Here is a 12,541-nt window from a genome sequence, read left to right as displayed (position 1 = left end):
CCACCGGCCCACAGCCACATCAGCCAGCCTCCTCCTGGGGCTCCTGAACATGGAGCCTCCAACCTTACCTGGCCCTTCGCACATTTTTAGGAGCCATGTGTGAGCATTCCAATGGCTTCTATTTGCAGATATTTCAAACAGATGTGCATTTAAAAAAAAAAAATCACACAAACTTCTCAGCCTATCTGTAAAATAGGTCAGTTTATATTTGATTTCTCCCAAGTGGTGCCTCAAATACCACAGAAGGAAAACCGAGAGAGAAAGGTTAGCTGATGCCAGGCCAATGATGACAAAAGGGGATCTGATATTTATAAATCCTGAGCATCAGATGGGAAAAAGGGAAGAAAGAGAATCCATTCTTATAAGACTAGATGAGGTAAAACAGAAAAACCTGAACTCTAACAAGACTCATCCATCCCACTTATTCTCATTGATCCCTCAAGTGCATCTCTGGACAATTCAAAACTAAAATATGGATACTGCGTATCCTGAAAATCAGTTTGAAATATTCCTGGGAGCTTTGCCCCTTTAAATACCAATCTACATGGTTATCAGTTTGGCTCCTAAGCAACTCAGACCTTGATTCTTTGGGAAATTTGAACATTGTCGTCTAATTCAGAAGCTGGAAGAGTACTGTATGTAGGTCTGATTGTGCCTAGTGACAACAGACAGGCAAGGGGCCATGGCCACCCCAATGGAGGAGTCCAGGGGCCACTTCTATAGGTGTCATAACCAAAGCGCTAAAGACGACCAACAACTTGAGCTCTTACTTGGAATGGACAGAGAACATGCTACAGCCAAGTTCATCTACAACCCCTCAGGGCTAGAATTCAAAAGAAGCTCTGGAATGGCAAACAAGTCTTGGCTGGCAGCTTCCCAGGAAGGGAGGTCTACTGTCAGTAGGTGGTATAGTACAGGATCTCTAGCCTTATGGCCAACAGAGGAGCTTCCTGCCTCCAGGCAACCGGGCCTAATGCACGCAAGAGGCAGGTACTGAAATGAACAGGATTCTGAGAGCAGTTCTCAACCACTTTAACTAGGGTCTGTTCTAGTCTACCATGGCCCCCCCCCCGGAGTCACTGCCAGAGACAGACCTTTGTGCTTCCTTGGGGGTCGCCTGAAAATCCACAATCATAAAAGGTTAGCAAGAATGACTTTGTAGCCCAGGCAGCTCCACCCTCAAACCCACGTAACAGGCACACATGGACTTGTCACGACTCCCAGACCCTTTGCAGTTGAAGAGTGCTCCTTGAGGTGGGATCTTTCATGTTGAATATTTCCAGCTCAAATATCCCATCAGAAACATTTGGGGCCCATATGAGCTCACACGTTTTGGCATGGCCTCACCCACACCCCTCCCCATCCACCCCCAAGAAATAACAGTCTGATATTCCTTCTCTTCTCTCTCTTCTCTGTCTCTTTGGAAAGGGAAGATGTTACTCACTAACCTAACAAGTGTATTTAAAAATTGCAGCTGACTGCCATAGTAAATTCATGTCATGTTTTTTATGATAGATAATATTTCAGAGACACAGTCCTGAATGGAACCTAAAAAAAAAAAAAAATCTTCTTAGAAATACAATTTCTGTTCAGGAACTCAGCTGCCCGCTTTCAGCTGTTACTTCTATAGAGACAACACGTTCTGGATCCTGGCAGACAGGCAACAAAGCCAGCTAGGGGCCGGTGCAAAGAAGTTTGTGTGTAACTTAAACTTCATGTGGGAAACTCCAGTCGTGGTAGCACACCTTTAAATCTCATTAAGCCCCTTCTAGGTATCAAAGGTGGGCCAGTCGTGCCATTTCCTGAGTCCTGTGAGGTACAGGGTACAGGAAATTGACAAAAGAGCTTCCATTAGTCTAGCCAAAATTCACATGGCCCTATTATTAAGATGCTGCCTCGTCTGATCACCCTCTTAATCTATCAAAACTCCAAAAGGATAATCTTTTAAAAGCTTCCCACTTTCCCACCCTTTTAACCCCCAAGTCCTTTCCTTTGTTGCTTAAATCAAGGTAAGTTGATTCTGTGCAAAGTTTGGAGGAGAGACATGCTGGTAGCTGGTAGGTGACAAAAAACAAACCAGAGACTTTTCTACCTGGAAGCTGTTCTCTTTGATTCAAGACTGAATGTTAACACTTTGTAAACAAAGATGATTAAAAAATGCTGCCTTTTTTTTTTTCTTTTCTTTTTCTTCTCAGAGTCTTTTCACAGTACCTGGCACTCTCAAAAACCCCCATTAGGCACACCACAAGAATACATGGATTACATGCGCTTTGCTGGTTTTGTTTTATAAGCCAGGGGCCACTGAAAGAAAATAGAGCCTCCTGTCCAGGTGTCCCTGCTTGGCAAAATTATGGAGGCAGATTGATGTGATCTAGAGGTAAAGGACATTAACATCTTCAGACCTCTGGCAGGCATACCGCCAGGCCAGCTCCAGAGAGGCCTTGAAGAGCAGAGCAAGACTCACTTGCACCCCTGGACATCTCTCTCTCTCTCAATAACGGCTTTTATTCTGGGACCAGGCTGGAAGGCAGGTGCTCCTCCCCCTCACGCAGAATGAGTGAGGAGCTGAATGGGCATGCAAGATGGGACTGCCTACATTATTGATTTAAGAGAGCAGGCTGACAGTACACTGAGCCTTTTATTTATTTCCACAAGGTACATCTTTCTCTAAACTGAAATGTCTTTGATTTGAAAGCCGGGGTGTCTTCCCCCCCCACCCCCAAAGAAACTGAATCCCATCTCGACACAGCTGCTCAAAGGCAGCCTGGTGGCTGTTACCTACTGAGGCGAGCTTTTGTGCAGGCGAAGGGAAGACAAGGCCCGCGCTGTGAACATAATTTTTGATCATCTCTGTTTAAATATGCTGAGTGTCAATCAGAGAAGTTTGAAGAACATTATAATTACAAAATATATCCCTGCTCTATAATCAGTATTGTTTGTTATAGTGGCCTGGATGGTGATAACGATTTCAATATGTAATCCGTGGAACGTACAAATACCCATTTTACATGTGCATTTAGGAAATACACTGGGAAGAGGGAGAACAAATAAAAAGGACTACACCAGTCAATGGCATGTTTGGATGGCTGGGGTATTCTCCCCGAGATGGCAACCGTGATGACACAACATTAACGAAATGTTCTCCACCTCAGGGGACATCTTGTGGCCAGAACCCCCTGGCCTGGTACACTGGGTCAGGACTCTTTGGGTTCACTAAGTGATTGGCTATTGCCTCAATTTTACTTTCACCTTGTGTGGGATCTTGTGGGACTCAGCCTAAGCCAGGCACACTCCCACAGTCACCCTCAAACTGTGTCTCTGTGTATCTGTGTGTTCTTAAAAGGCAAGAATGAGAAAGCCCACAGAGCCACCTGGATGGGAGAGGGAGAACTGACTAAGCCATGCTGACTGGGGACTTCATCTGGTTTACTTTGAAAGCCTCTCAACCTTTAAGAGGCAGACTGGAAATGAATTTTAAAAGAGGCCCCCGGTACACCCTCAGCCTTCCCTTCACTTTGAAAACTGATAAGCAAACCTACCCATCCAACATCTTCCCACCCCAGGATGGCTTCCTTCATACCCACCTCCCATAGGACCCCCAGCTTTGATGACAGAATCATCTGCCAGCACTCCAAGACCTGCACAATAACTGGACAGAACTGGCTGCCCTCCTGGGAGCCCTTCATGAGCCATCAGACAGGCAAGTTCCAGCGAAAAACAGAATCTGCCTTCACTGGCTTCCTTATACCTACAGGGTCAAGTCCACACTTTCTAGGCTGCCGTCCCACGCTGCCAACCATCTGGCTCCAGCCTTGCAATTCAGCCTTGCTACAGAAACCCTTATTCACAATCCCCCACATCCCACCTTTGCTAGTGCCTTCTCCTGCTCTGAGAGCACTCCCCAGCCCTCCTGCTCCAGCAATCTCGACCCTACTGGGTCCCCGCCAACACACATCCATACCCACTTCCTCACACTAAGATCCCCAGTCTGATGCTCAGGCTCTCTCACTTGGCACCTGGGATGTGCACTCTTCAGGACAATTATAGTATTTGAGAGTAGGACGAGGCCTTACATTTCACCTACTATAGCATCCTTCAGTTCTTCAAGTGTACGCTCAGGTTTCTCAACTGCAGACCAGAGACCTTGCTCCTAGGCCCATGGAGCTTCATAAGCTTCTGGAGGGCAAGTTCCCAATCTGCTGCCTTGCTCTGTCCTCCCCTGCAGAGGAGCACAGAAGAGCTGACGAATGAAGTGCTTGCTGCCATACTGATTTAGGTTGCCTGACTATTCTGAGGCCATAAGGTCGCTTTTTATTTTTTCCACAGTGTGTAGCTTTCTCCAAAGTAAATTACCTATTACTTAAAAGCCATGTTATCCTTATCCCACCTTTTTTCTTTTCCTCTACTTCTCCTCCCCTCAAAGTGAATCCTTTGTCAAGGCAACAGGCGTCTTCCTTAATTGCCACAGTTTTTCTTCCCATTTCCGTCCAAGGTCCCAAGTTCTGGATCTTGTTCCAGGGAAACAAGAAATTAATTTTATTAATTTTTAATAAAATTAAAAATGCCAAGAAAGAAGCTGTAGAGAAAAGAAAGCAAGGGCCCTGCCCCTCTCTGAGTCCTGGTTGCTACTTACCAGACTGTCCCACACCCCATACCCTCGGGATTCCACAGTGGCCCTCATGTCCTTTTAAGTCCAACATTAACTTTACAAGGTTTATCTGTTTCAGTCTCAGTTTGGAATCACATTTTTTTCTTTTGAACAAGGCCAGAAAGTGGCCACTGTAACTTGTTAGCAAAGTCATATGAGAATATACAAGCAGGTATACAGTGTATGTTCGATTCAGGGGTAACATCGGCCTGGGGTATACAGGGATGGCTTCATGGGGAGAACAGGATTTGAAGTGGGCCTGAAGAGACAAATTGGATTTGGACAGTGTTTCAAGTAGGGGACAGGAGGAGACAAAGTCACAGGAGTAGAATCCAATGTGGCTGGAGACAATTAACCAGGACTGAGTATGAACTAGAGATGTCCCTCAAACAATGTCCACCAGTGACACGGTCAAGAAATTTCCTCCCATCACTTGGGTGAATGGAGAAAAGGGGGTGTGGGCAGGAAGAGAAGGATGGAAAGTCAGGGGACCTCTGAGAGGACAAAGCAACCAAATGCTAGTCCTAAGGCCCCTAGCCAAACCAGAGGACGTGTGTTGGGAAGGGCCCTGGGGACATTTCCCCTGCCTGTGTCCCCCCGCTTCACCAGCACCTGCCACAGAAGGGATAATAAAATATTAATTTATCTGATCTGGGGCCACCCAGGCAGTATCATGTCACATGATACTTTAATGACCACAGTTCAGGCAACACAGCCTGGCTGTGAAGGAGGAACTCCTCTCCTAGCCCAAATCCAAAAGGTGCTCATGTTACAGGAAGGAACAGGAAGTGGGGCTCAGAAACTGAGCATGGGACCCCATGAATGCACCAGGGCCCCCTGGGAGCTTGCTCTTTCTGTACAGGATAGAAAGGCATCTACCACTTTCCACCTTGTTCCTCATCACCGCTGTTCCAAGCATATGGTGTCACTCCAGAACTAATAAAATGTGAAAGTCTAATTGTATTAGCAATTTCCCATCATATTCTATTAATATGTATCATATTGGTATCCATTTTCACTAATGTGACATGAAAGGCAGTAATGTGATTACTTTTTTAGTGAAAACAAATGCTAATGTAATGAAATGTTGACCATATAAGCTGGGAGATATGGCAACCAGCAGGTATTTGGGACTTTCTTCTTTAAAAAAAAAAAAAAGGAGGTGAAGGAAGAGGGAGGTGTCAATCAGAACCGGACAAAAATGTTTCAAGTGTGCCATAGATACTCATGGTCAAAACCTGCCAACAATAGAACTCTTCTCTAGGGCAGTGCCTGGCACACTGTAGGTTAACAGGCACAATGGAAGGCAATTCAATATAGAGTTAAGACGTGGTTGTTGACATCAGAGAGATCTGCCTTCATACTGGAATTTTCTAGCTGGGAACTTTGGGCAAGTTAATTTCCTTAAGCCCCAGTTTCAGTATTTGAATAACAGAGATAATAATAGCATCAAACTCAGAGATTCTTAATAGAATTAAATGAGATCACGCTTGTAAAGCACTCGGCAGTGTCTGACACATAGTGAATGTTCACAAAATATCAGAAATTATTGTTGTGATAAACATAACAGCGTAAGAGTCTAAAACTTTTTGTCCAATAATATTAGTTCAGGTTCAGCATGTAACCTTTTAAAACATGTCCTTGTTGTTCTGGAATAGTCTGCCTTCTTTGGAAGATGCAGAAGAAAATGCTACATTCAAACTGTAAGGAAAGAAAACGTGGGGAATGGAAAATAAACCTACCTACAAACCCTTCTGAATTTTGTTCACTGCTAAGAATAAGTGAGATTTTAGGATCAAAAGTGCAAAGAACAAGTGCCATTTTGAAGTGTATAAAAGTGGTGTTTTTGTTGTTATTTTCATCCAGGTCCTTTGTCCCTTCCTGCTAGTTCAGAAGTGAAAACCCAAAATCCCTTTACTGTGCTGACCAGGAAGCAAGAGAGGTATTCACCTAGAGACTCAGGCAGGGCCAGGGACACAGAGGGTGTGAACTGGCCACGAAGCGCCTCTGACCCAGGCTCCTAACCAGCTGGGTGGTAGGTACTCTAAGAGAGCTGTGGCTTTTCAGAGGCTCTTCACAGCCAGGACTCCTGCAGGAGGAAAGCTAGAGACAAGAGAGAGGACCAAAAGGCCTCTTGTCATTATTCCCCAACAGGATCAGTGTAAGACAATACGGGTTCTGGCTACTGAAAGCTGCCAGAGCAATTTCTGCCCCAGTGGCACGAGATCATTTCCAAGTTCCCTTCTGACTGCAAGAGGCTCTGACTCTACAACACGCACCTGAGAGAACCAAACCACTTAGCCATCAACTTTGACTTCTAACAAGCAACTCAAAGTTTTTCCATGGTCCAGCATTCCTAAAGCACACTTTCCCTTACATATTTGGAAACAGCATCTATGAAATGAGAATGGGTTTGTCCAAGGTGCCTGGTGTCCTTCTGTACCAGGACACAGTCAAAATTTCATTTTCCACATCAGAGAATTCTGTACATTTGGAGTTTTACATTATTTAGAATTACACTGGACTGCTCCTTTCATAAATGAAGTTTATGTACTAAGCATTATGCTCAGCACTGTATTTAATACATCAACCCTCTGAGACAGGCATTATTAACCCCATTTTACAGATAAGGAAGCTGAGCTCAGAGAACAGCCAGGAACAAGAGGCAGCACTAAGAATTAAATCCAGCCTGATTCTAAACCCAGTATTCCCCAGAGGACTACCTGCCTTTGCGGGATCATACTTCTTCTTGACAAAGTTACTAGAAGCTCGCTGAAGTCAAGAATTGCCTTTTACCAAATCCAATGAAATCAGGAGCTCTGAGTTTAATCCCTGCCTCCACCTCTCACCAACTCTGTGAACTTGAACTGTCATCTGACCTCTCTACACAGGGGAGCCATGTAATTTATAATCCAGACCAGAACACAACTGAGCCGGAAAGGAAAAACTAACCAGACAGGATGCTGGGATAACAGATAAACCAGCCTCACAGTCTCATCTGGAAAACAGGCTGGATGAAACACCGAGGTCACCTCCAAGCCTGAGACCTTGGATTCTAGGAGTACAGTAAGGGGGGAAAGATACACATCTAGACATCCAACCAGGAATATAAAATGGTGAATACTGGGGGCCCAATGAGTGCATAGACGTGCATTTGTTCATGTTTGTTTCATCTCCGAAAAACACTACAAAACACATGAAAGAAAAGCCATCTCTAATCTCACCAACTAGAGCCCTCTTTGGAGTTTGGTACATTGCTCTTTCCTGGTTTGTACATATGTTTCCACAACATAACTATATAAACACATCTTTTTTTTTTTTTTAAAATCAAAAAGTGAGTGACCATGCTATCGGCCTGCACTTGCGCTTATTCTCACACCAGCATATAAAGATCTGCCTAATAAGGTAATATGCTGCATAATCTTCCATCACCTGCCTGGGATTATACATCTCATCATTTCCCCTCTTACTGGATATTTTAACTGCAACCATTTCACAAACCAATTATAAAGAATGTCATTCTACATATGTCCCTAATACAGACATAATACTCCTGCTATTATTTTTAGGTGCTACATAAGAGCACTTTAAATTCTAAGGAATCCAGCCAAACTGCTCACTAGAAATGAAATACCGATTCCCACTGACACTATTTGAGTCTGCCCATTTCCCTGAATGCTTGTCAGCATCAAATGTTTTCATTTTTGCAAATCTCCTAGGTGAAGAAACAATTACATATTCGTGTTTAACATTTCTTTAATAACTAGTGAGGCTGAGTATCTTTTCAAATGTTTATCAGCCATTGACATGTTTTTCTGTAATTACCTGTTCATACTTTTGCCCATTTTCCTATGGGTTGTCTTTTACTTCCTGCTTTGTACAACCTCCTTCGTATATTAAGAATAGTAATCTTTTATATATGATGCAAATATCTTCCCCCAGTTGGTCATCTGTCATATAAATGTATTTATATTGTCTTTTCTCATACATAAAACTTTCTGCTTTTAAGTCCTGTGTTTCTATTCTTTTTTCTCCAAGGTCTCCAAGGTTCCTGTCTTCCTTTGCAAGTCATTCCACCCCTAAGTTTATTAGGGTATTATGCACAGTGGAAGTCCTGAGGCCGGGAGTCTCCCGGAATCATATACAAAGAGGGCTTGGTTGAAGCCACACCTCACGTACCCTAGGGGATTGCTGGGCAAGACTGGGGGATAATGAGCGGCAGAGCTATTCCTGCTTCTCTCCCGAAATGCCCCAAAGGGCAGAGAAGAGTGGATCCACACTGCCAGGGGTCTGAGAGCCTAGCCCAGTGAAAGGAAAAAGTTCTTTGAGATCCCATGCTTTATCCTGAATTCATTACAATTTTGTTTCTACTCTATAATTTATTAATACTTATTTTTCTATAAAAGTAGCATTTTGATTACTACTAAATTATTTAACTTCCCCTCCTTGAAATCATCCACCAGGTTTATGAGGCAGGCAGCACTGGGCACTTCTAGTGGTAACTGAACCCCAGGTCCAGGCATTTTTAATACTGCTATTAAAATTAGACCAAAGCAGAGAAGGAGGACAGTGTCGAGTTGACAAGTTCCACAGGTTAGGGAATTTAAAGCTCCTTTCAGGACCTGTCTGTCATCCTGGGAATCTGACCTGAGAGCTGAACACCAAGGGGAAAGGTCTGGGCTTCCAGAGCCCTTTGCAGATGCCTCCATTCCCTCTGCCCCTCCTGCCCTTCCTCCACAACGGTGCCCCAGCTCCTTTTCCTTCCTTCCACTCACCCTACCCTTTCCTCAACATCCCCGAACTCCTCTAGTTGCCCCACAATTTTCCAGCATATTCTTGGATGGGGCTGCTTTATTCCTATTTTGGGGCCATAGATCACAGACCTGCAACCAGCCATCCAAAAGGCCTGGGAAAGCAAAGACACCTTTACTGTAGGAGTTGCCATGGAATGTGCCCTCTTCCACTAGGACAGATGCTGTAGCAAAACGCTGCACTAACACTCAGGGTTAAGATAGTTACTGTTGGTCTCCTCATGTACAAAATGGGGCAAAAAACAGTACTACTTCATAAGGCTCCAGGGAGAATCAAATGAGTTAATACAGATAAAGTCCTTAAGACAGTTTCTGTCACAAAGTAAGCACTCCATAAATGTTAGCTATTGTCCATATTACTATACCATATTTAAGTGCTCAGAGTTTGTCAACTAACAAATGGTTCTTGTGCCACCACTTTTATCCATAAGAATAAGCGATCCCCTGTCCTAAAAGCAAGGAGGGATAGGGACTGAGGTAGCACAGGGATGGGGGGTGTGGGGAATGATGTCAACCAAGCACATATGTTAGAGTAGGTAACCTGCTTGCCTATCACATGGCACTTGCATTCCAGGCTGCTCCAGAAAAGATCAACAGATCTGTGCATTGGCTTGCATCGCTTCCAACAAAAAAGATTTAGATGAGAAGTGGCAGCAGCCCCTGGAGGCCCAATTTTTCAGATGGATTTACTTAGCAAAAGTTCATACCTGCACAAAGTCTTGCATCCTTCTCTTGGGTTGATCCTGAAGTAGGACTCCCGGACACCTTCCACTCTCTCCTTTCAGTTCTGAAGCTGCACTGTGACTTGTCACTGCTCTCTGGTTTTCATTCCAACTGCCCATGGGGCCCCATTCCCAGCATGGCCCTACCTCTCACTAAATGACAAAAGATCAAAGCTTTCATAAAGCCACAATGAGAGGGAAAGAGAGATCAGGTTATTCACTATACACATACACAGGCATGTGTACACTCATGTACGTACACACACACACAAACACACACACACTCCTCTGCCAGATTATAAACTGCCAAGCCAAACAAGCCATAAACTCTTATGAGGGACGAGGGGGAAAAGCCATGCCAGAGAGATAACAACAATGTCAAATTTCAGACATGAGCAGGTTTTTGTGTGTTTGGGCTCCAAACCAGGGGTTTGGGATGGAAAAGCTAGAGAAGCTGACAGCCCCTTAGAACTAAAGCAGCTCAACTGGGTGCCACTATAATAAATCAAAATCAGTTATGTAAAGTGTAAAATTATCATTTGGAAATCACTCTCTCTGAATAATTCAATCATTGACTTTCACATCAAACAACCATTTCAACCACCCACACACACAGTTCAGTCTCACACTGGTCTTAAACTCTCTTTAATTATTGGCATTAACCTATCACATTACTATTTCATTCCTATTTCATCCTGGGGGAGGGGTCAGTGATTATGATAAATCACAATGAACGAGAAAGACTTTCAGCTGTCCTTCCACATGGTTCCAGAGTTCCCTTGATCTGACGGTGACAGGTCTGCCTTTGTCCCAGGAAGGGACAAGGACAGATAAGCAGCCTCCCTCTTGACAAATGCATTACGGATGCCAGTCAAACAAAAAGGCCAAAGAACCCAGCTCTGCAGCTGTGCATGGCCGTCTCTCATGCCTACATCCCAGGCTGAGCAGAGAGGTCTACTTGCCCCTCTGGCTGGTGGGTGGAACATGCAGATCCATGTAAACAAATTTCACCAACAGCCTAGTTCCGTATACCCCACTGAGCAGCCGTTACCATAAAATAATAACAACAAGAATTTTTAAAACATGCATATGTCTAAAGCTCATCACTTACCCCTCCAAGAACAGCTTACTGAGCCACAAAGGTGAGTCTCTTATTATACTCTTTCAGGGGACTCTAGCCCTTGCCTTAGTGACCCCAAGAAACAGGCTGCATAAGAACAGGCTTCAGGTGAATATTTCATTTAGGGAGTCAAGGTTTCCTCCACTGCTGGTTGAGAATCCAGATTCCTAGTTCTGTGTATCTACGAGTGTCTCCCCATCCCTACTTACCACTCCCACCCTCTCACCTTTCAGATCTGTGGGTTTCCATGTATTTAACAGTGAAGGGATTACCATAAGGAAAAGCCAACAAGATAAAGAAGTTTCTGTACAGATGTCCACTGCACCTACCATACAAACGAAGAAAACAACCTAAATGCCATCTATGATACACAGGTTAAATAAACTGTGGCACATCCATTCAATGGAATGCATTTCAACGACTGAATATCATGTTATACATGTGCATTCGTAAGCAACAGAAAGCTGTTCATAGCATATTTTTAAGAGAAAAAAGCAAAATCAAGTGAATCATTTGAGAGCATGTAAACATGTTTGATTCTACTTCTTTTTAATAGGTAAGAAGAAAGAGGACAAACTATATCAGGGTATGTCCAAAATTCTAATAATGGTTATATCTGGTAGCATTATTACAAGTGATGCTTACTTCTCATTTTCTACTTTATTTTGATCTGTATTTTCTAATCAGTCTACAAAAAAGCAGGTTAATAGAGTGGTTAAGAGCATGGACCTGGAATCAGTCTTCCTGGAATAAAATCTAGTTCTGTCACTAAAGGATGTGACCTCAAGTAAGATATTTAACACTCCAGTGCCTCAGTTTCTTTATCTGTAAAATGGGGAAATGATGATTCCAGCCTCTCAGGACCACTGGTGAGCATCAAATGGGATGATTCTGTAGAGCCCTTAAAACAGTGGCTGACACATAGTAAACACTGTGCAAGTATTCGCTGTGATTATTCAGATAATCATATCTTTCTTGCATAATTTAAAAAACAAAAAAACAAAAAAACAGGGAACCTCAGGCCAGCTATCAGACCTTAGGTACATCCACATCTCTCGGTATGCATTTTCTCAGTAGTAAAATGAATGAATTAGATAGACGACCTCAAAGATCCATCCCCATTCTGTGATGGCATAATTCGAAATGGATGCTTCTGAGCCTGGTGGGCCCTGAATGTAGCCCTGAGTATAGCCTAGAGGGTAAAGGGGACACTTCAAAGCAGGATGCAGTGGGGGGCTAG

This window comes from Neomonachus schauinslandi, chromosome 10 (genome assembly GCF_002201575.2).
Source record: "Neomonachus schauinslandi chromosome 10, ASM220157v2, whole genome shotgun sequence".
Taxonomy (NCBI): Eukaryota; Metazoa; Chordata; class Mammalia; order Carnivora; family Phocidae; genus Neomonachus; species Neomonachus schauinslandi.
This window is presented reverse-complemented; position numbering follows the sequence as displayed.